General features: G+C 45.0%; 1 protein-coding gene across 2 annotated transcripts in view; it reads right to left on the bottom strand.

Moving 5' to 3' along the window:
* Positions 1 to 20,228, bottom strand: part of GFRA1 (GDNF family receptor alpha 1) — a 194,473-nt gene that overhangs the window by 116,760 nt on the left and 57,485 nt on the right. The gene's annotated exons all lie outside the window — the stretch shown is intronic.

Raw genomic sequence — 20,228 nt, 5'->3', positions numbered from 1 at the left:
GCATTTCAAGTCTGATGAGAGCCCCAGGCAAAGCAGAGGGAAGGAGAACTCTGGGAAGGACACCAGAGCACAGCAACGGGGACGCAGCTGTGGGGAGCGCTGGTGAGTCAGGTCCAGAGCCAGCAAGGCATGTGCAGACACCATCACACTCCCAACAAAAGGAAGAAGACTCATTCCTTCAACACACTGCCTGAGCTCCTTATGAAGTGCTCAATGCCCATCATGACACACCGCAAGCAGGTGTCCTCAGAACTCAATGGGTGTTTGAACTCAAACTTCTAGAACTAAGTCATCACCAGTCTGCTCTTCTCAACCTAGACAGGAGAGATGAGCCGTGTGCCCCTCTTGCTGGAGTTCAAGACCAGTGGGCTCCCAAGGAACTCAAGTCCACCTCCGTCAGTGCTCTGCTGACAGGAGATGGGAGGAAGCCAGATTCATACCCTTCTCCAGAGCTCCCATGAAGGTACAGGCCCAGGAGCCAAACTTCCTGCAGAGACCTGAAAAAGGCTGCCAGCATCTATCTCCTGTTCCGGGAAACTGTAGGATGTGTGTTTCATTCAGGCCTTCCCTAAGAAGTCTCAACCCATCCCGCCATAAAACACATGCTCTACTAATTCCCAGAAGCCATTTACAAGAGGTTCTGAGAGCAAAAGAAAGGAAGGGACAGGAAAGAGAAGGAAGAAAGAAGGAAGGAAGCTGGATCTAACTTGGCCTAAAGGGGAGAAAAACCCCATAAAGCCTTATGCTTTTCTTCTTCTTTGTGCCACTGATGTGCGTCATATATTTAGTGACAAAGCACTGCATGTTAATTGAACGCATTAAAGGCATAATAACACAATCCAGAGAATTGTTTTGCTGTATTTTTAAACTTCCAGTGTGCCTGGCTACCTACAGCTGAACAAGAACAGGTAAAAGGTCTCCCAGAAATGAAAACAAGGGAGTTGGAGTGGGGGGAGCTGGCACCTCCTTGAGAGTTCACCGGGTTCCCATGGAGAAAAGGGCTACTGCCTGATGCAAGGCAGTTTGGTATCAATGCAATAATTTCTGGATAGCTGCCAGTGTAAGGTTAAAAAGCAATATTACAAGGCTTCTATGACAGCCTACTGGGAGACATTTGTTGAAAATTGCTTTGCCTATCATTTAGTCAGCAAAAAAACCCCACAGTACTAGTTATGCTAGAACTCTGTTCAGTGTGCATCTATAAATGATTCAAATTGTAAGCACATAAAGCCCCCACACAGGTAGAAGTAATCACCATAAAAGCCTGGAGCCTCAGCTCTGCTCTTTTACATTGATAAGCCGCATAAATTTTCACCATATGTTGCCAAATAAGAAGCATAATTATCAAGAAAGTATATTCCGAGTTTTCAATTAGACTTTCCAAAATGAAATCAGAATGATTTTTTTTTTCTTTTTTTGGCACAAGGCAATGCACTTTTCAGCAGCCACATCTTGCACAACTGACACCCTATACCAGATAGCATGCTACAGCCTGACTTCCTTTTCAACTGTACATTTTCACCCCACAAGAAGGGGCCACTTGCATACTGCCGGGGGGAAATTACAAGGTTTTACTATACTGTCTCCACGAGTCCCCAAATAGCTGAAAACATTTTCAAGTGAGCTAAAGCATTTAAAAGACAAACTCAAGGCCTGCTATTTCAGGGATCAGAGCGCTGTGCACAAATCCAAGTTAGTCTGCAGTTAATGGGAGGTTAGGTGTTGCCTGGCAAACACTGCAGAGTCCAGAGGAATTCTTTCTTTTGTTCCTCACTGTGATTGAATTGAAGGAGTCATTTCATTTCTTAGTGGTTTGAGGCTCTTTGCCTGCACTGATATAAAATGTCCTTGCTTTGAATGGGCACCCCCATTCCTTGTCCCGATGGGCCAGAAATATCTATCTTAATGCAAACGAATAAATCCTCATTCCTACCAGAGACCAGGAGTTTGGGTTGCAGGTTGGGTGTCTAGCGTCCATGGCCTCTTGCCTACGAAAGGAGCTGAGGAAAGGCCTCTGCTTTCATGCCTGCCCATGGACCCCCAAGTGTTAAGGGCAGGCCTGTCCTCAGCACCACCACTAGCCTTTGAAAACTCATCTGAGGTGATCTTCCCCACCCCTGAGAGCTTCTACTTCCAGGGTCATCCCAACTGAGATCAACACCATGGTTTAATGAATGAATCATCCAAGGCAAACACAAAGCTGGCTTTGTTAGGAGGCTGGACCCACAGTCAAACTGTAGAATCTGAGACTCAGAAGACGCCGCCTGGTGCTCCTTCGTTCCAGCAGCAAACCCCTCACAGAGCGGACAAGCTCTTGTCCATCTGACCTCAGCCTGAGCACATCCTCTTAGAAGCATCCATAGCTCAGAAACATACAGAAAACTCCACATGAGTGTGCCTGGGTCCTCCACGGTGCAGAAGATCCAAACTGACCAGCCCAGCAAGCAGTTATAGGCACCAAGAATGGGCGAGAAATTAGAGATCCTTCGCCTTCATTCTCAGTCAAGCCGGGGTTAGACAGAAGCAGTCCCAGGGGAATGTTGAAAAGCATGTTTCTATCTCTGCTTCCTTTAAAGCGGTCAAGGGAAGGCAGAAACAGCTGCCATCTAGGAATCAAATCCCTACACCCTTTTTACAACTCCACCCCCTCCATCTCTCTTCAACTCTCTGACACACACACACACACACACACACACACACACACACACACAGCCCCCCTGACAAAGAGCTGTTCTTTGGATCAAGCTGGGAAACCAAATTCGTCAGGCTAATTTTCAGAAGTTACTAAAGTGGCCTGGAAAAATGGAAACCGAGGAGCCTCAAGATTACAAAATAAAAATAGATTTTTTTTATCGAAGCATTTTAAGAGCAATTATGTTGCTGCAGTCATAACAGCCACTTGTACAAACAGCAGGTTTAGAAAGTACAAAAGACTCCTGCCACCTCCACACCCTCTCCAGGGTCTATTCAAGTTTGGGGAGGGGAAGGAAGCAGAAAGAGTTTTTAAGAATTTGGGGTTTTTTCAATTGATTCTTAAAAATCTATTAACATATTCTTTACCATTGAAAGGAAAAGAAAACCAAACACAATTTGGGGAGATAAAATGAAAAAAACTACATGCTCGAGGTAGAAGATAAAGGGTTTCATCAAGTCCCAAGTTCACAGAAATGTCACCAATCCCTCACCATCAATCACATCTGTTTTGTGTTTTCTGATGTAGCCAGCAGAGAAGGACCCGTCTCCTAAGAGACACAAATCCTGCTTTTGTTGGGAAAATTCTGTGCTCTGCTACCTGAGAAGACAGGCAGAGGGGTGCAGTCTCTAAGCCAACCCCATGGGGGTACTCTTGCACTTGAACCTGCTTCCAGGGAGCCCCGCCCCCACCCCGTTTACCACAGTTACCAATCTATAAAAAGGAAGCTCATTATAAAACCTTAAATGAGGAGACTTAGGATGGCCAGTGAGTTTCTAATAATTTGCTGTGTCTAGACCTGCTGTATATGCAGAAAGTCGTTTCTAAATATGGCCATGAATTTGTTTTACTATTTACAAATTGGGTCTTGGGTAAATCGATGATGTTGCCCAAGTTGAGTGATAAACAAAAATAGAATATCTAAAAATAACCCCATGAATTCTTTCCCACCAGAAAGTCAAGAAAACAAAGCCATTTCCAATGAATCATTGTGGACTCAGCTCACCTTTCTGGGTCAACTTTAAACTACCCCTCATGGCAAATGAGCCCAGCAGACACTCTCTGTGCTCTAATTTATCCTGAAGAAATCAAAAGGGAGTTTGAAAGTTTAATTAAGAATGCTGCTATAGTTATTGTCGATAGCTAACTAAGAACACAATGCTTAGCTGGATCAAGAACTGGGTTTCTGAATAATTAAGAATTCTGGTTGTATAGAATCACCCTATATCTATAGATGCCAATAATTAGAATGGGAACAAAACCACTGGGAAACTTTTGTTTCTTTTTGATGATTCAATTGTTGGCCTACCGATTCACACATAGCCGGGCATCAATAAGTGTTTGCTACATGACTGAATTAAGAAGCTACTTCAGCATCTAGAAGCCCTCTAAGCCACTGGTAAACTTATTTCATCACTCTATCAATATCTTCATCTTAATTCCCTAAACAGATTAAGAACCATTTTTGAAACTTCTGATTCATGATAGCTTCTGACCAAATGTCTGCTATAGAGACACAGGAAAGCAGAGGTCAGCAAACTCGTTCTGCAAAGAGCCGGATGATAAATGTTTTCAGTGTGCAGACCATACAGTCTTTGTGGAAACCATTCAGCTCGGCCACTCGGGTGCAAAAGGAGCCATAAACAATATTTAAATGAATGGGTGTGGCTGTGTTCCAATAGAACTTTATTTACAAAAACAGGCAGCCAGCTGGCAGGCCACAGTTTGTCAACCCCTGAACTAAATTAATAGTTTCTTTTCTTTCACGGTCAAATTTAGAAAACACCTCCCCCATTGAGACTTCTTTAGTGCCTTCCGGAAGAACTCTTTCTCTACTTCAAACTGCCCTAATGATTTAGTTCTATTTTTTTTTGTTTACTTTCACAGTCTGACTGAGATACATGGCCTGCCAGGCAGACTGCTAATTCTGTGCCTTCCAAACTGATAGCCTTTAAATAGTTGCTTGGCACTCTTATTGAGCGCAGACCGAGTGCTACGGCAGGGAAGGGTAAAAAGGACCACCCGTTGGGCACTCAGATTGCCCTGCCTGTCAGATTCCCTACCCAACAATTCAGCTCAGACTCAAACTTGCAAACCTATTGAGTGAAACCTAAGCCTCACTAAGGAAGAGAGGGTCTTGCGGTTTTACTTCTTACCCAAACTATTTATCAAATAATGTTTGCCATACATATCTCATACTCTTTTCAGGAAGAGCCTGTACAGTCTTTTCCAAGCGATATCTGATGATGTTTTAGCCCCCTACCCCCGCTTATAGATGGATGCAATAAGCAGCTGCTCGGCTGGCCATTCTAAGCCTTGTGATATTATTCTTACACTTGTCTTAGCATCTTTACAGAACCATAAACTCCTTGAGGGCCAGATCTATGTCTGATTTTTTTAAATCCAACATACTCACTTTGCGCTTCACACAATGTCTGGCATATAAAAAATGTTCCATAAATGTTCACTGGATGAAAGAATATATAATCATCTTGCCTAAGTAACCTTCTTTCCTTTAGTATTTTAATCTAATAGTAAAGGCTTCCCTGTTTGTATTAGCTTCTTATTGCTGCTGTAATAAATTACCACAAACTTAGTAGTTTAACACACACATTTATTATCTCACAGTTTTAGAGCTTGGACGTCCTAAAATCAAGGTGTCAGCAGAGTTGTGCACGTTCCAGATTTTCTAGGGGTGGACCCTTTTCTCGCCTTTTCCAGCTTCTAGAGCTACCTGCATTCTTTTTGTCACATCTCCTCTGACTCTGATCCTTCTGCTTCTTCCTTATAAGGACCTCTGTGATTGCATTTTGGGCCCACCCAGATAATGGACGATCATCTTCCCATATCAAGATGCTTAAATTACTCTCCTCTGCAAAGTCCTTTTTCCCATGCAACATAACATATCTGTGAGTTTCAGGGATCAGGATGCAAACATCTTTAGTGGGCCATTATTCTGTCTACCACACTATCTTTAAAATCTAAGTGAATAGGGGTCATGAGGACAAAGAGATGGGCATTAACGTTTCTGAAAAAGAGGAGTGATGCCAACTGAAGCTCTTCCCACTGGAAATCCAACCCCCCAGACACAAAGAAGCAGGGCATGGATCAACACCTATAGCTTAGAAACCTTTCAAGTAAGGCTTCAACATCTCCCCCCAATTCTGATTGACTTTTTGGAAACCTACATATCACTATTTCAAACAAGAAGCAAGTTCACAGAAATTAGTCCTGAGTTGTTCCAAAAATGTTGGCCATCTCCAGATGACACTTCATCCAGAGCGAGGTTAAATACATATACTCAGCCATCCTCAGCCAACCATGCCACTGAGGATATAGTGATTGAGGAGAGGCTTAAAATCTAGTTAAGAAGGAAGATACCAATGGAGGGAAAGACACAGGTAAAACTGTTTAGAGTATCAAAGCAGAAGTGGTCGGAAGTCATTATTTCATAGACTAATAGACTATACAGGATGAGTCTTCAAGGTGATGAGTAATCCCCTCATTTTCTAGATGAGAAAATTCAAGCATCAAAGCTGACTTCTCTGATATCACCCCGTAGTTAGGTATGGTGTCCCCAAAAGTCCCCATGCCCTCTGAATGCCAATCTACAATGGCGTGAATATTCTACTTTATATCTATACTTTGTCTAGATTTTAGAACAACCACACTTTCGTGGATACAGAAAACAGAAGAAAAGACAAAGAGTTAATACACTGCTGATCAACTCAAACACGTAAGCCATGACCATATACAAGAGGGGCCTCCTGTAACAGAACAGAACGCTGCTATGTAGCCACACACATCATCATTTTTCTAAGTGCTATAACACGTTCTTTTTTTCAGAATTGTCTTTACTGTAAGGCTATTCATCAACCAACCACCCATCCATCCATTCGTTCAATTATCTATCAAATGCCTAATGGGTGATCTAGATGGGCTCGTATAACCAGGAAAAAAAACACACGTCAAATCCAGTTTTTTGTTTTCCTTTTTGGGGGAGAAGAGAAGAGCAGTGACCCTCAGAGTTCCAATCCATCCAAGCGGTAAATCCCTCCCCAGTCTGTTTATAGATACGCACCCGCCCAGTCAAGGTGTGGAGAGCATCCTGTCTGTTCCCTCACCGAAGGTCAGCCCCCAAGAGACTCCACCCTCAGCTGTGCTGGTGTGACAGCAAGCTGCACACCTCTGCCTGCATGGACTTCCTTCCCCCCGGGCAGGCTCCCGACCAAAACCCAAAACCCCTTGGGAAAAGTTCTAGTTGGGGGGTGCATGTCATAAATTATAAAGACACGAAAAATTATTTTTAAAAAAATAACAACAAAGCTGCTGCGATGTGGTAGAATAAACCTGAACTTGAGGACCAAAAGGCCTAAGTTTGAATCCTGCTTCTTACAAATATGTGACCATGGGCAAGTTAATAAACCTCTCTGGGTGTCAGTTTTATCAACCAGAGATCAAGACAATTTCAATCTCACAGGTTCATTAATTTGTCAAATATTTATTGAGCTGTTCTAGACATTGAACGTAGGGATGAGAAACACAGCCAGGCCCTTGCATTCAAGTCATTTATATTCTAGCTGGAGGAACAAGTAAACAAAAAAAGTGAACAGAATAATTTCAAACAGTGTTGAGTACTGTATTAGTTTCTTGGGACTGCTGCAACAAATTACCACAAATTTCATGGCTTAAATGTTTTTAAGTGTATTTTCTCCAGTTCTGGAGGCCAGAAGATGAAAATTAGAGTGTCAGTAGGGCCATATTCCTTCTAAAGTTTCTAGAAAGGAATCCTTCTTTGCCTCTTTCAAGTTCGAGTGGTCTAGGGGTCCTCGTGGCAGCATCACTCCAATTGCTGCCTCCGTCTTCATGTGGCCTTTTCTGGGTCCTCTCCTTTCCTCATAAGGACGACTGGTCCTTGAATTAAGGGCCCACCCTAAATTCAGGATGATGTCATCTCAAGGTCCTCAACTAACCCTATTTCCAAATGAGGTCACATTCTGAGGTTCCAGGTAGACATGAATTTCGGGGACACATTCTTCAACCCACGACCCATTTTCTACAAGAGCTATAAAGAAATGAAACGAGGAAATGGTGGACAGTGTTGGGGAGGGCGTAAGACTTGAGCAAGCATGGCCAGGGAAGGAGGCTCTGAGAAGGTGCTTGCCTAACAAAGAGTAGCCAGCGTCAGGAGGAATATTCTAGGGCCCTGAGGCACAAGTGAGCTCCAATGATGAGGCCAGGAGACCAGATGGAGGCCGGAGGAAGTGACTGAGGGAGGTGAGGGGGACACAATAAAGGGAGACACACTAGAGAGAGACATGACCGGGGATGCCTGGGGCCAGACCACTCCATCTGACGTGAGAAGTGAATGTGGTAAAAGCTCTCAAGAACTAGTGTGCATTACTTCCTTCTCCAAAAGGACTCAAAGGGCTAAACTTGTAATCTGCCCACCAGAGCGGGTGGGTGGTCCGAGCTCAGGAAACCCCAAACCACAGCAGGCCTCTGTTCCAAGAGCACATTAATTTATAGGCCTCTCTCCCCCACTCCCCCTCACAGTGCAGGTGGTTTCCTGATACAGGATATTAACTTTCAGCTGCTACAGGTCCCTAAACTCCACACCGGCCTAAAAGGTTTCCTCAGGTTTGGATAAGCCTCAGATAAGGAGCTGAACTTTTGTGGGCTTATGAGAACTGCACCTCCAATCCTTCCGAGATCCGCTCATCACGAACCTTAATCCACCTCAAATAAAACCTGTGCATACAGACGTGGTTTCCCACCATGGCTGTTTAACAAGAAAAAAGAACAGCTTTGTCTATTCTGCAAGCCTCCTCTGTTGACACTGTGCCCGTGGTTTAATTTCCCAGATTTACATTTTAATTCTTTAAGATATTCAGGAGATAAATGGATTGAGAGGCCTATGTTGAGGCACGGCCCTTTCCTCGAAAACCTACTTGACTTGTTTTCCTCTCTCCCAAGCTCATTTCTTCCTCCCAAATCTGACTGAGCTCCTTCCTCCCCAGAATTTCTTCCCTTTCTGCCCCTTTACTGTTCTTTTCTGCCCCAGTCCTCCCATGATGCCCTTTCCTCATTTTGCCCCCACCCCCCAGGTTGGTTGGTCACCTACAACAGTTAATAATGTCCCCCCAAATTCATGTCCACCCTGAACCTCATCATGTGAACTTTTTTGGAAATAGGGTCTTTACAGATGTCATTAAGTTAACATGAGGTCATATTGGATTAGGGTGGATATTAAATCCAATGGCTGGTATTCTCAGAAGGTGAGGGGAGAACATACAGAGAACAAGGCAAGGTGATGATGAGAGACTGGAGCAATGCAGCCACAAGCCCTGGAACACCAAGGATTGCTGGAAGAGGCAAGGAAGGATCCTTGAGAGTCTTCAGAGAGAGTGTGGCTTGCCGACACCTTGATTTCAGACCTCCAGCCTCCAAGACTATGAGAATAAATGTCTGTTGTTTTAAGCCACCACGTTTGTGGTACTTTGTTACAGCAGCTCCAGGAAACTTAGCAGAACATCCAGCACTCTCTGTCCACCTATCTCTGACCCGGAGACTCCTCCTCCCCTGGCATCCTGCAGCCAGACCCCAGGCCCTGCCACCTCTCCTGGCACTGCCCAACCTCTGACTGAACTCTGCATTCATGGTTACTGAGGCCATATGTTCCCTATTCATATAAAGGACCCCAACTGGGATTTCTTTCTTCCCCTCAACATCTTATTATGAAGTTTTCAAACATATGGCAAAGTTGAAAGAATTTACCATGAGCACCCACATACCCACCACCTACATTAACCATGCACATTGTACTGTGCTTGCTTTTTCATCTAGTTATCCATTTATCCACCCCCTACCCATCCAGCAGTACATATTTTTGTTTCTTTGGATGCATTTCAAAATAAGTTGCAGACGTTAAGTGCACTTGCCCCAAAATACTTCAGTGTGCACATCATTCACCAGAGTTCAATCTTCGTTTAGAGTTATTTTTCCTTCTACGGTAAAATTTATATTCAGTGAAATGCACGAATCTTGAGTGTACATTCTCTGAGTGTTAACAAATGTGTACACCTGAAAAGGCCAAACCCCTATCAAGACAGAGCATCACCATCAGTCCAGAAAGTTCCCTCTTGCCTCTTGCAAGTCAGTCTCCACTTCCCTCTCCCCAGAGGCAACCAAGATATTGAGTTTTGTCCATCAAAGATTAGTTTTAAGAATTTTATATAAATGGAATCATATAGAGTATCTCTTTTGTGAGAAAGGCTTCTTTCATTCAGCAGCATAACATTTCTAAAATTTATCCATGTTACGTGTATCAACATTTTGCTCCTTTTTATTTTTCAGTAGCATTCCATTGCATGTGTACACTACAGCTGATCCTTTCTCCTATGGAGAGAGACATCTGGACTAGTTCCAGTTTTAGGCTATTATAAATAAAGCTGCTATGATGACTTGTACTGCTAACCTGACCCACTGATGAGCCCACCTCAGTCTCCGGGTCCCTCCAAGAGGACTGTGGGACGCGGGCAGTAAGAATTCAGACTAAGTCCAGTTCCCTGGGTCTGAACTCAGATTCGGTCATTCACTAGCTGGGAGACCTTCTGTAAAGCAAAACTATATGCTTTCTGAATCTACTTCAGTGTCTGAAAATTGCGGATAGAAATGGAGGTCAACGAGTATGTGAAGCGCACAGGGTTATTCTGGGGAAGCAGTGAGTTAATGTATGTACCTGGCACTTGCTAAGGATGGAAATAGAGTCCATCTTTATCCTCTGCCACCCAACACGGCACTGACAGCTTTATTGTGTGCACGGTACATCCTTTTTCTCTGCTCAAAAAGCTATAATGGCTTTACTGACCATCCTAGAACAAGTCTAAACTTTGTTGCCTGGATTTTAAAATAACCAAGACCACCATTGCTCAAGCTATCTGAAATATCAAGCTAGATTTTTTATGAGCTGGAATTTCATCAACTCAGAGGCATAACATTCATTGTGCTGATCAGGAATGCTGATTGACGGATTGGTCACCCTTGAATAGCCAAAGGAGTAATAAAATGAGTAATAAAAAATGGGAAAACTCAATACCCAGTACTGTTCATTTGGTAGATAACATCTTTTCAATCATACCGGGAGTGTTGGAGAGGGGAGCACAAGGAAACAATGGATAGGTTGTGAAGTTTCCATACCTGGTCCCACCCCATCCTACAGCAAAGCCTGTCGGGTGCATGACCGTCTCGACATCTCATAAACACAACACCATACTTGTCTTCATCTCTACATCCATTCAGACTGTCCTCCCCGACTCTACCCACATCCAGGCCTGCCCTTGTCCCACTCAGACCTTCTGCTTCTTTCAAAACCATCGCCAGCACTACCCTTTCGGCAGTGCTTCCCCCTTTCCCAGGGATCCAGACTTCCTCCAGCACTGGGAGAGGACAGCACCCACTGGCCCACGGACTGACTAGCCATAGGTCTCCTGTGAAATCGTCAGCTCTCCGAAGATCAAGACTTGAGATAGTTAGCGTCTGCTAAATATCCCAAGCTCATGTTCATGCCTTGCACAAACCTGAGCAGTCAAATATCTGCTGGCTCATTCTCAGTCCAAATACCGTCCGCTCAAAAAACATGGTGATGAAGGCACACACAATGGAAAAAGATGTGGGGACACAAGGATAGGAAATGATTTGGCGTGGTTGGCAACATGACCATCTATTACACTGACAACATTCTGTCTCAACTTTACTAAAAGGACCTAGAGTGTCAAACGTAAAAGAAGCATGTGCATGCACACACATACACGCAGACACGCGCACACACACACCAGCCATGTACAGAAAGTGAATTCCTCTGAACCTTGTTATTTCATATCCACTTTCATTCCCTGAACATCTATTGAGCACCTCCTATGTACTAAGCACTGCATTTGGTGCTAAAGATTCAGAATAAAAGACAAGATCCCTTCTTTCTAGGAGTTCCATCTGGTGTGAGAAAACATGATTAAACAATCACTACAACAGTGTGAGAGAAGTGCTGACAGAGGCTTGAGAAGGTAACACGCAGCTCCAGAGTGGAAGGCAGGATCCCCCACCTGACCGGGTGGGGATGAGTAGGAACAACCTAGCAGAGAGGACTTAAGCTGAGAGTAGAAGAGAAAGCAGGAAGAGAGGCATACATAACTAAGAGGGGATTTGGGTGGCACTTTCTCAATGATTTCAAGGTAAAATGTTGTCACATGGTTGTGAATATTGTAATACCAAAACATCAGAGAACCACGTGAAAATGAGAGTCCACTTCTCACATACATTGGAGGCATCAGTGTCAGGCTGAAGACCCACAGCATCCCTCCCTGGGCCAGTCACCATGATGGCAGAACCTGGGTACTTTTCTGAGGGTGGGATACAGAGGTTGCTGAAAGTAGGAGAAAGCATTGCAAATAGAGCAATCAACAGATCCAAAGGCACAGAGGTGTGGACAAGTATTTCGAAGAATAGGGATCAATCCGATAGAGCCTTATGGTGATGAATGGGACAAGATGGGGGAGGGGTGCCAGAAATGAAAACGGGCATGGCTTGAGGCGGTCTGGCTTAGTGTCCCCAAAGAGAAGCTGCTTGTCAACAAGTGCCCACATCAGCCTGGGAACACATTATCGAACCCAATATCAAGTAAAAAAAACACATTTCTATCAACTCACAAAACGCTTCCCAAAAGATTGCTTCAGCTATGAACAAAATATTTGAATGAATCAAGTACAGTTTGTAATGTTCTGTGCTTCCAGCAAGCCAGGCTCCAAAAACAATGGGAGTGGACCTCTCTGACATCATGGAGTTCAAGAGTCCCCACTCCCTGACTGCTGGGCTGGAGGGGACCACGTGCACCAGAGGTAGCAGAGGATATTGGCAAATGGGCACCACCTGTCTCTACGGGCACCCCCATCACCTGGCTGATGAATTCGGTCATCACAAGCAGGTCTCCTCATGAGAACAATCCTTCTGCCTGGAAGGGACAGTGCAGAAGCCCAGGCAAATGCGACAAAGTGTCAGAGGAAGCTGGGGGAGATTGGCTGGTGGGTGCCAAAGAATCAACATGCTCAACCTCCCATGAACCCTCCTGCCAACGCAGGAATCACTCACACTCTCATAATCTGTCCCAGGACCAACTCAGTGACTTAAAGAATGGGTCTATCATGGACCCCAGTGAGCAACAATCAATCTAAGGAAGGTGCAGGGGACGTTAAGCACTCAACAGCTAGAATATCATGAACAGATGAGTTGTTTTGTCCCTGGCCTGCCCAGGCTATGGGAGAAAGTGCATTGTTTTAGCTCAGAAACAAGGCACTAACCAGTCATCTTCCGGTGTAGGTAAAGCAAACCCACTTAGAAGCATGCGAGCTGGGAATGGCTAAGAAGTCACACGGCAAGCCTGGGTCTGGTGTGTAAGGAGAGGGGCCCTGTAATGGACAGAGAGGGGCACTATAATGGCCTGAATGTTTGTGCCCCCCCCCCAATTCATACATTGAAATCCCAATCACCAAAGTGATGATGACGTTAGGAGGTGGACCCTTTGGGACATGTCTATGTCATGAGAGTAGAATCCTAATGAACGGGATCAGTGTCCTTACAAAAGGGACCCCAAAGACCTGTTCCCTCTTTTGCCCTGTGAGGACAGAGCAAGAAGGAAGCTGTCTATGAACCTGGGAGCGGGTTCTCAGCAGATACCAAATCTGCCAGCACCCTAATCTAGGACTTCCAGCCCCCAGAACCATGAGAAATAAATGTTTGTTGCTTGAGCCCCCACAGTTTATGGGATTTTGTTATAGCAGCCTGAACTGACCAAGACAGGTGCCCAAGAAACTCACCCTTCTGAACCTGGGCAGTCATGTTGGCCCTTGAGAAGGGCAAGGATCTGTGACTGTCCCTCCAGCGACAGACAAAAGCCCCTAGATAGCACATTGCTGTCAAAAAGTCAGGTGAGCATATTGCAGTACCTGACGCCAGACCACTTGGGTTCAAAATCCTGAATCGGGTATCTCATCTTGGGAGCGAGAATGTACAGGAAAGCAAGGGGAGGAAGCTAGGGTGATCCATGTGGTAATGGATAAGAGGTAGAGACGTCAGTAAAAACTCATGCTTATGATAGACACACCTCATGAAACATAGAAATAGTTATGGGTATGTGCTATACACACTGGTTAATGTACATACATATATTTATTTGTTGTGTCAGCTGAGAGGACTTAAAATAAATGACACTCCAGTAGCACAAGCACATCCAGCACCCAGATCTTGGTTTCTAACATCATTCTCTAATAAGAGGAACCAGGACTCCTTAGAGAAATGGCTGAATCTTGGACAGAGGTGGGAATACACCAGATGACCCTGTAGCATCTTACAGTATCAGTAAGTACTACAGAAGTGCTCCAAAAGAATGAAAGAGATATACAAATGGGCATAAAAAGCCAACTTGAAAAGCTCCCAGTGGGCAAAGCTGGAAAACAGCTTGAGTGGCCAAAGCAAAAAAATAAATAAAACTAGATTGTATTATTACCCAAGGTTTAACATAAATATCCATGATACCATGTTGAACTAATTAAATGATTGACTACATTAATAAATGAGGGCTAAGAGCCAAACCTCCCACATAGAAGAATAATTTATATAGATACTGTCCCCACTCCACAGTGGGCTTTGCATGGATTTCCTGGAAAGAGTACAGTGTGCAAAGGAGGGAGGGAATACAGTATGTGCAGTGGAGAAACCTGACAAACACTACTTCAGCCAAGTGGCGACGATCAACATCAATAGCCACAGGTCATGTTCATAGGTGACTTTGATATGATGTGACACAAATGGCACTTCACCTCTGTGATCTTCCCAAAACCCATAACCTTCGTCTAATCATGCGGAAAAACATCAGACAACTTTCAAGAGAGAGGCATCCTACAATGTATTCCTCAAAATACCAGTCCTCCTCAAAACTGTAAAGGTCTTCAAAAACAAGGGAGGTCTTCAAAACTGTCACAGCCAAAAGGAACCTAAGGAGACGTGACAACTAAATGTAATGTGATATCCTGGATGGGATCCCAGAAAAGAAAAGGGACATTAGGTGAAACCTAAAGGAATCTGAGTAAGCTACGGACTTTAGCTAATAATAATGGATCAATGTCGGGTCATTGATTATAACAAATGTACCACACTAATGTAAGATGAATAATAGAGGAAATGGGGTGTGGGCTATATGGGAATTCTTTGTTCAACACAGTTACACAACCATCACTGTGTTGATTCTACTCTGTGCCTCAGTTTTCTCCTCTGCAAAGTGGGATTATTGGTTAGAATACCTACTTCATAAAATCTGGGGGCAGATTCAAAGAGAAATGTGTGTAAAGCACCTGAGGTATAAAAATATTGGCATCATCATCATCATCATCATCCCAATAAAATAAAATTTGAAGACGACAAACTGCTCTTCTTATTACCAACCAGCTCAGAAAAAGAATCTAAAAGTTTCCCCCTTTGCTGACGTGGCAATTTTAAAACTCAAGTTACTGGGAGGAGAGGCTCTGAAACCTCACCCCAACCTCATGCCCTGTGATGGCAGCGAGCACAGCAAATCTGCTACAACGAGAAACCCAACCCAAGGTCACCTGGCCAGGAACAGGCTGCCCGGCCAGCCCACAAGGAATGTGATGAAGCATCTCAGAGAATGTGATTATTTAAATGTGGTTATCGTGTTCCTCATACATCACACACACACGCAAAGTGAATCTAGGTAAAATTAAATGGTAATGTTGTTCAGTGTGTGCTGGAAAGATGGATGTGTTTCCTACATGACTCAGAATATTCTACTGATTCTGGATCAAAACGGGGATGATATACATATACAGTAAATATTAGCATATAGGAAATGTGACCAGGGAACCAAACACTTTCCACCACCGAAAATGTGAACGCATTTTTCTCGTTTACTAGTTAACATCATATGACAAGTTGGAATTTTTATCTGGAAATGGTAACAACAGATTTAATTTATTGATGCCAATCCCACACTCATGAAGAAAACAGTATTTCATAATGTATAACATTACCAGAGGGACCATAATTCATGGCTAAAAGGTCAGGGCTTTATAATAGATGGGTTTTCGGAAGTGGTTGGGAAAACCGAACATCCAGCAGTTTGGCCAATAAGTTTGAAATATGCAGAAGAGCTTAAGTCAAGCACGTTATGAATGGCAGTGGTCCCTGTCACCACGAGCCACCCCCAACAATTAACAGGCTTGGCTGGGCTGCCAGAAACCAAACTATGATTGATTGCTCTCTTCAAATGGGTAAAAACAGTGCCATCCATTGTGAATTCCACTATTAATCCATGTGGGAACAAACTGGTGCTTCAAAATGGCCACGTGAGTAGGTTACACTTCTGACACAGTTATTTTAACCTTAATTCTCAGCCCCTAGGGAAACCTCTCTTTCACCCAGTTTCTCTAGAAAACAGTTAAAACCTGTAGCAGAGGCTATTTCTATGTCTTAACTCAAATCCACTTAAAACGTCTCAAGATAGAGCACGAGCAGGAGGCCAATTTGGGTCAGGGATCTCCCCAACTCTCATTTTACAGATGGGAAAACTGAGGCTACAGGGCGAAGCAACTGATCTAAGTTCCCCACAAAGGGAGCAACCCTGCTGGGAGCCAAACTGAACTCTCCTGAGCATATTAATATACACGTATACCAATATGTAATACATAGGATGCAAATGTGTGTATGTATTGGAGAAAAGTGGCTTTTTAAAATCTAAAGACACACATAGAAATATTTCAGTGAGGCCCTTGATGAACATGACTTGCCAGCCTTAAGGAGAAGAGGCGTGAGTCGGAGGCATGAGACCCCCCACAGGAAGTGTGGCCGTCAGCAGAGGTGAGCTGCTGGGAGTGGGGTTGCCCCGTTCCACTGCCCAGGACCAAACAGACCCACTAAGAGGAGCCATTAGGGCCTATGGACAGGGCCCCATCTCAGCCCTGCCGGAGCCCACTCAGCATTCAGCCCTGGTCCTGGTTTAACTTCTCAACCTCTATTGCTGAGCATTTTCACAGCACCAGCTCGGCAATCTGTAATGTAAATAAGACCAGGCAACGCTTCTGCTTACAATCCCCCACTGACTTCCTTCCTCCGATCCCAAAACGGTCCTGTCCTCCTCTCCTTGTTTAACGCACACAAGTCTCTCCTTTGCTCAGGAGCTCCAGCCACACCGGCTCCCTTCTGATCCTCGAGCACGGAGCTGTTTCTCCCTAAAGGGTTTCTCCTTTGCAAGTCCCCATGCTGCTCCCCCACATCCTTCAACAGCAGCTCCTTGTCATCCTCTGACCACCCCATCGAAAGCGGCCCTCCTAGCCACCAGCACACCTCCCTGTGACACTGTCTTCTCTGCAGGTATCCCTCTCAGAACTTACTGATTTGCATGCTTGGCACCAATGTGCCCCTAGCTAGACTGTTCAGTTCCATGAAAACAAGGGCTTTTGCTATTTGTCCATTCCCTTATCCTCAAGGCCCAGAATGTGCCAGGCGCATCGTTACCAGTTGCAAAATAAACAAGTGCACTACATTTGAGAGAGATCAAAAATGACTTGAGCTGGGAGAAAATTCTCTCCAACAACAAGATCCCAGCTCCAGGTGAGAACAGAGGAGGAGGAAAGACAATGCCTCTTCGGCTGAGAGTCTGTAAGGGACTTAAGTGCACAGCGCAGAGAATTAACTCAGTGGTGGCATCTTTATACTGAGCCCATTTATGTTTTCAAACACCCTGCTGAGTGGCGTCGCTTGATTTCCAGGCCACTTGCTCCGTTTCTGTTCGATTTCAGAAGCAAGGTTGAGCCAACGGATGAGTATTCAAAAGGTGCTTCAGTAACTTCAGATGAGGGTGTGTGTGCGTGTGTGTGTATGTGTTCCTGACTTCATTATTAAAGGATTGTATAAAAGTGCTCTAAACCTCGAGATTCTAGACACGTGTGCACCTAGAGCATTTTCAATTGCATTTGATATTGTGAAGACCAATTTTATGGCACTGTGGAATTTCTGAGAGCCAGCCAATGGCTCAGAGCCCTGGGAACAACAGGGAATGGGGGCCAATTAAGGAACCGTGGCCCCGTGGTCCCGGAACTCGTGCATATGGAAGGCCCCAGCTGTGGGCCCACTGGTCCTTGACAGTCCTCATGCCCTGTGATCTAACAGCCATAGCAAGTGGCATTTACAGATGAAAGAACCAAAAAAAGCGATAAAATGGCACAGAGGCAGGGTAGAAACATGCTCCCATGAGCACACACCGTGGATGCAGCCGAGAAAGGCCCAGCAGTAGCTGCTGGGCTGTCACCTACTATAACAAGATTGATCTATAGTGAAATAAAAGGTAATGTAATCCAGAGGAAATAACTTGGGTTTCCTCTGAGAATGTCTGATGTTGTCACCTTGCAAGCCTGTCACTTTCCCTCTCCTGCCTGCCTTGGTGCACAGCAGCCCAAACATGCAGGGACTCTTCTGGGCAAACAGGCCTCACTCACTCCCCGCAAGGAGCACACATGTGCAAAGCAGCATCTTCCCCAGTGTCCCAGAACTCCTGGGACAAGCCAAAGCCAGCAGGGCCTGGGTGCCCCTGGTGTGGTCAGAGGGCCAGAGCTACTCAGAGTTGCCCTGTGTGGATGGACTTCAGAGACGACCCCGTGGCTTCTGTTCATCTGAAGCCCCATATTTTTCTGATTGTTTATTTCTAGCACAATGCTTAGCCCCCAGGTTTCAAGTGAAATTCTGGAACATAGTTTCAAGCACAAAAGCTATTGTGGAATCCTGTTGTATAGATTCTGCCTGTAAGACACCGAACCTTTTGTCTTGGTCCGATGCGACTGTTACTGGTACCTTTTTACTGTCACATTTTACTGAGCATTAATTTCACAGGCAGCATGGCCAGAAGCAAAGGTAAGGAGGGGGTACCAGCTGGCAAGGTCTTCGCCATCATTTCAAAGAATGTCTCTCCATACGAAATGGTCCTAAAAGGCCAGTGCCATGTAAATAATTCACAAAAGCTAGTTCAGTTCACTCCATTTGAAATCCTAAGAATATCTTACAAGGGAACTGCCACCCACCGTCACACAAGGCAATGGGTAGCGAGCAGCTTCCGTCTCTGGAAGATGCTATTAAGTCTCGATCGCCAGTGATTTGCAGCTGATTATAACTTTTGCTCTGCATATCACTGTTACTGACAGGCAAACGCCATCCGTCAAAAGGCATGACTGATTTAAAAAGGAGGCAAATGTGACATCGGCGGTCTGACAGGCCATTTTTTTATACTGATGACAACAACCAGGACACCCCCCGTGCTCCAGAAAGATGTTCCAAACTCAAATGTTCTGTTTCTCAAAAAGGAGAAAAGCAATTCAGTGTCGGGTAGTGCTTGCATTCTAGTTCACGGATAAAACACGCTCTCCTCCCAGAGCACCCCACCGAACCCCCAATTTGTTGAGGAAGAAAACGCAAGGCAACCAGGAGCCCTGACAGCAGCACTTCTAGTATGTGAACATTCGTGGCACCTTTTCAATTTCACTCATCTCTTAGTCTCTAGCCAAATGGAACTTATTACTTGTAGCTCATTGGGATTTATGAATTATTTATAGAAGTAGGTCTATGACTCCAGACTCTTAAAAGACAAGACCACAGTCCCCTCACTGATAGCCACAACAACGCTTTTATCAGAGAGGACAGGCAGACATTCTCCACAACACGCGTTGCATGTTGGGGCTGAAATAATAGTTGTGAAAATATCAAGCCTTTACGATTATCTGGAAGCTATTTATGGAATGCAGGGATGTATTTTTACACCAGTCTCTTATCCTGAGCCAGACTTGGATTTAAGAAAGACTGAAGCAGACTGTGCTACAAACATACTTCCCAGCTTGAATACAAACAGTTACTCGCTGCCACTTCACCCACTAGTTTCAGACTGTGATTAAAAGAGAGAGAGAGAAAGAGGCTGCTTCCCTTTAATGTATGTCTAGCAGGTTCAACAAGCTCATGCCCATGCGTCTCCCAGAGCATGGTGGCCGTGCATCCTAAGTGGGACTAAACCACGAGCCAGAACACGAAGTCCGAGGTTAGGCTTTCAGTCTCCAGCTCCCTGGCACACATGACATGGGCTGGCAAACAGGCACCTCCTGGCCGGGTCCTGTCTCTGTCACAGGCTCAGCTGAAGGGGTTGTGAGGAAGGACACAAAGAGACCAGCCAGCCATGGCCTTGCCCAAACCTCCAGGACACCATTTGTTTGGCAAAGAAATGCCCGTGTGGAGCTGGCAGATGGAGGCCTAACCAAGCGGTAGCTGGTCCTGAGGCAGCAGTCCTAAGGGACAGGGCCTCCCGCCTCACCCCTCCAGAGACACCTGCCCCTCGCCAGTCTCACAAGTCCTACGGCATCCCTGCCCCATGACGAGAGTGCAGCCAGGAACCCCTCCCCCGTGCCCCTGACTCAACTGTCCAGTTCCCACCTTA

This window comes from Rhinolophus sinicus, linkage group LG07 (genome assembly GCF_036562045.2).
Source record: "Rhinolophus sinicus isolate RSC01 linkage group LG07, ASM3656204v1, whole genome shotgun sequence".
In the NCBI taxonomy this organism is placed as follows: Eukaryota; Metazoa; Chordata; class Mammalia; order Chiroptera; family Rhinolophidae; genus Rhinolophus; species Rhinolophus sinicus.
This window is presented reverse-complemented; position numbering and strand designations above follow the sequence as displayed.